Genomic DNA, 5,302 nt, shown 5'->3' on the forward strand with positions numbered 1-5,302 from the left:
TTTTTTTTCTCACTTTTCTTCATGATTCTAGGATCTATCCAAAGCTTAAAGGGGGGAGGGGAGGGGGGGAAAAGATTGAGGGAAACAAGTTAAAGGAACACTTTTAAAAATATGAAATATCAGTCATGTTGACACACATTGTGCATTAGCAGAGGACAAACTGTTCCTTGCTTTGAGCACAAAGCCCCAGGAGAGCTAAACACAAATTACACTTCCAGGTGCAGCACATCCCCAAACTTTCTCATTCCAGGAGCCTTTGCAGCTGGCATAGTCGATGGGTAGGTAGATAACCAAGCACAGGGCAGCACATGGGATTAGGATTTATGGGCTGGAGAGTGCAGAGATCTGTTTGGGAGACTCAAAGAATAGGAGAAGGATCAGGAGCAAGGTTGAGATTCAATTTGGAAAGGTATGGGCAGGAATCAGAGCCACAAGAGGGTCCTGGAACTGAGCACAGGTCTACAAAGGATGGTAAATGAGCATTGGGCTGCATGCCCCATCTTGGAGAGGTTCAGCATGTACAGCTAGGCCAGCTGTGGCTCACAGCTGGCCACACAGAAGCTCTGACATATGGCCTCCATCCTACACACCCACAAGCTGCGGCTCAAAAATTCCTGAGCAGCAAGAGCATCCCTGCCGAACAGATGACCAACTCTGCAGAGCAGCCAACAGCTAGCGGCAAGGGATAGTCCCTTGCTTGCCTCCCATGCAGTGAAATTCTCACCTGCCGTCCCAGCAAAGGTGAACAAGTCTTTGAGGCCTGACTTGCATCAGAGAGGCTTACCACTGCTGAACATGAACCAGCAAGTGCCACAAAATAAGATGGAACATGTTTAACACACTGCAGCTTCAGCCCATTTCTATTACACCCTGATTTGGGGGGTGGGGGGTACAGTGGGCAGGGGGGAGGGGGAAAGAGAGAGAGAGAGGGCTGAAGGGGTTCATCACAGCTTTGGCCACCACTCCTCAGATCAGGGTTCAACTCTAAACTGCTGATGCCATTTTGGAAGCAGTTCATCCACATCACCTTCATTGCTGTGTTTTAGGTCTTCATAACTAATAAAAGAGTATCACAATACAGACAAGCTCAGTTTTTTCTCCTCACATCAGTAGCTTTTTAGATTCATCTCTCTCCCCATAATTCCCATGAGATACCAGAAGAGCAATACCACGAGAAGCAAATAAAACTGGATTCAGCAGCAACACTCACACAAGAGTCCACTTGCTCAGCTCCATTCCACCACAACCACACAACAAAAGTATGACTAAAACCCAAATTCCTGCCACCAAGCTTCTTGGTCTGTTATCCGATGAAAGATTCACCAGATTAAAAACAAACCCAGTGCCAGTTTAAGCACTTCTACTTGAAATTTATCCCACAATAGCCAAGATAATCTTAGCCAAATTCACCAGGCTTCTTATACCCTGGGGCACACCTGGAGGGACCTCAAGACCCACCACAGCAGACAAGCCAGCTTTGGCCTTCACATGGTGAAGGGGCTCCCCTAGAACATCTGTAGCAGAAGCTGCTGCAGGAGGCCTCAGCTACCCAAAAAGTGGGAATTTAATATCCAAAGCATCAGACTTCTGGCCCTTGAGATCTTCCATCATGGAGCCCTCATTGCCCAACTCACACACAGGCATTGCAGAGCTTCACTCCCAGCATCAGCTGAACAACATTTAGTTTCCCATCACAAAAATTGCTTGCCATTTTTCTCTTGGAATTAAAAGCTGAAAATCAAGACAATCTTAAACCCACTCCTAGGCTTTAACTGGAGCTTTCTCCACAGCACGAGAAAAGTATGTTTGCCATACCACAAAGCCATGGAGCTTCATTGTCTAGATATCATTCAGGGCATGGCAGCTCAAGGTCTCAGCTGCTCTCTAAATTAAAAAGGGCTTTGCCCCTTCAGCCTAAGAAATGCCTCTGTTTCTTCCTTAAATTCCTGTTTCTAATCAGACACCATTGTGTATGGCCAAGCAACAAAAACAGAGCTGATGTTCACTGATCCCAGCACAGCTAACTAATCCCTTGCTGTCCCAGAAGGTCTGTGGTGTATTCACACTATCACACCAGAATTCAAATACACTTGGCAGCTACTGCAGTTGTCTTTCTGAAATACCTCAAAAAGCTTAGTAAGGGTGCTGTAGCAACACCCAGGCTCTGAACTTAGCTCAGCTGTGCAAGGGTGAGAGCAATATCCTCCAGGGATTTGCAGTCTGGGCAAGGAGGCAGTTGGGTTTTGCCAAAACAAGGGTCTGCTCATTTCCAGCCAGCTCTCCTTAAAGTCAGAGGGACCAGGCACAAGTGAACCTCACAGCCAGCTGCTGGGCTCTCAGCCCTTGCTGGCAAGATTTCCTGAACTGGAAGTGTCTTTGTGCTGTTAAATCTGTTATGCTGAAAGATGCTACTCTATGCATAAAGATCCACTGTTTAAATTTCTCACACACCATCCCCGACACTCTCTAGTGTAGCCCTAAAATAACCCCAGAGTAGCTCTATTTTACTCTTCTGATAGTGCTCTGCAGCATGAAAAAGGGGATCCTGGGGAACAGGACATTTAAAAGATGTTCCTCCAACAAAAATCAAGGTTTTGTCCCAGAGGATACTGGGGAGGTAAAGCATGAAGCTGTCTTTACCCTCAGCTCTTATGCAATGGACTACAGTGAAGAACTTGCCTCGCACATAGACCTCAGTCTCTTTAGTGTATTATTCTGAACTAGCCTTCCCAGGACTGACAAACGCTTCAGTGAGACAGATGGGATGGGAGTCTACTCCCCAGGAGCTCCCACAGGACTCGGGCAAACACCTTGATCACTGCGCTGCAAATGCATTCAATAACCAGTTAAAGATGAGATAAACCAGCTACCTGCAATGTTTCTACCAAGTCACACGCAGCCCAGTCACAGAGACTACTGTAGCTCAGCAGGCCAAGTTCAAGACTGCCAGAGATGAACAGACCTCCCACCACTCACTTTTTTTACACCAGCACATCCCTCAATCAGCATGAAGGTCCACCCACAAATCTAGCTCTCACCCACCCAGCCTTGTTACATGGCTGAACATGGCTGAGACCCTCAGTTCTGTACAACAGTGGGACGGGCTCCTCTGCAGGACAGCTCTCAAGCTAATGTGGCACACACCACAGCGCTCAACCAGCCTAGAACAGGAAAGCCTTCCTGGACCTCACACGATGGATGCAGTACCTTCCTCACGTAGCCTGAGAGAGCTGGTTGTGGCAGATGTAAGGACAAAGTCACACATGGTCCCCTGGGGACAGCAAGGGGAAAGTCTTGCTTGGATTGCTCTGCTGGCCTGCCAGATTGCTCCAGCTTCCCCTCAACACCCACACCTCCAGGGAGGCCCCCAAAAACAAATACTCTGGCCTAGCTCTGGCAAGATATTGTAGAGCCATATAAAAATAAGAATTGGAAAAACACATGCTATGAAGCAATCCTCTGCAGACCAACACCCACAGGGTCGATCTCCTGATGTCTGCTCTCTTCCCTTGCTGCTCAGCCTGGCCTCGCCTTCAAAGGAAGGACACTGATTCTTCAGCACTGCCCTGTCCAGCGAGGAGAGCCATGGTGTTAGCAGGCACATTCAAGTCCAGCTCCCCACCTGCCACTCTAGTGTAAACACATTAGGAGCTGGCCTTAAACTGAACCTGAACTCAAGCACACTGGTGGGGTACAACAATCTCCCCAACAGAGCCCCAGAAAACCCCAAAACCAGAAGATACAAAAAAAGGTGAGAAAAACCATGGAAAGAAAGTCAGAAATAAAGCTGCCTTTGTTCTGCTCTTAAAGTGAGAGGCTAGATGTGTCCACAGAAAGATCCTGCTCGTGAGGCCTTAAAACTTTCTCCTCCCTCTGCCTCTATCCATGACGCTACTGCATTCCTTATGCATGGTACCTCCTCCTCGAAGCTCTTTTAAGTATTTCCCCAGCAAGTGGGGCTGAGTGAGAACGCCACATCCAACAAATGAGCCCCCCCCCCCCACCAGACACCAACCACGGGGCCTGAAAGGATCAGAGAGGGGCAATTCATTTCAGCCAGGAGAGTCATTGCCAAGAGGTATTTGAGCATCACTAGTTGGAGGAGAAGAGGGGAACCTTGAACAAAGAGATCAGACAGAGATGAGGCTCCCAAAGGGCTGAGCCTGAGGCTCAAGGTGACTTCTGCCAGCGGGGTATTTCGATGATAAGGGTTGCAGAGCTACTCAGTCTGCCAGGCATGAGCCTGCAAGATGGTAAAGCATTCCCTGTTGGCCCTGTGATAATGCCTGTACTATCTAGTTATACAATAAGCCTTAGGTTGTTTTCCTAAACCACGCAGTGGCTGGCAAAGCTAAAATAAGCCACTGTTGTCTCACACTGCAATAAAGCAGCCTCACACATACTTTTCTTCTCCCTACTGATACTTTCCTTCTTCCACTCAGCTGCACAGAGGATACTGATGCCATCAATACAAGAGCAAGGCACTCCCAGACCAAGCAGGGAACAACTTAAGAGGTTCAAACTCCAACTGCTTTGATGAGGAGAGTGGCTCCACCAGAGCCAAAATAAATGTTTGCCCATAATTCCATGCCCTCCGTTTGCTTGTGTGGCTCCCATTTTATTAGCTTTCTGATGGTAAATTTTACAGCTGGGGTTAGCAGAGTGATAAAATGCACAGATTATTCTTCCCTGTTGCTGATTTGCTTCTCCCCAGTTTAATATAACTTTACCTTCAAAAATCAAACACTTTGATCCAGGATATTCTCTTGCAAAACTTCTCCTCCTTTACTATCTGACAAACATCAGTTTGGAAAACAACAGGCTGCTCCGGGGCAGGAGGAGAGCAAGTCATAATCAGGTTTCCCTACTGAATGCTTGAGATGCTCTCTATTAGAGCACCCAAATCACAGATCCTCCTCAACCTTTGCACCACTGTGCTAACAGTGATTTACCCCTTCCTCCTTACCTCCCTCCCAACATCGCTCTGCCTGGACTCGCACAGAAGCCCTCAGGTGCTGAGACACAAATAAATACAGGATCAGGACCACAGAAAATTATTGGCATCCTATGATTTGATTTCTCACCCCATCATCACTGAAGCAGAAACTTCAGTGTCTGTGCAATAGGTTTTAATTCAGCCCAAAACACAATGCCATAGCTTTCATCTGTTCTTTCTACTTCATTTACTCAGGTTATGCCCCAGCTATTTCCCATTCTGAAAGCCAAGAGAGAAGCCAACAGAAGGAAGGGGCTTTGTTTTGCCTTTATTTTTTCAAGTTCAAACTGCTCAGATTGGAAACTA

This window comes from Falco peregrinus, chromosome 3 (assembly GCF_023634155.1).
Source record: "Falco peregrinus isolate bFalPer1 chromosome 3, bFalPer1.pri, whole genome shotgun sequence".
Lineage (NCBI taxonomy): Eukaryota > Metazoa > Chordata > Aves > Falconiformes > Falconidae > Falco > Falco peregrinus.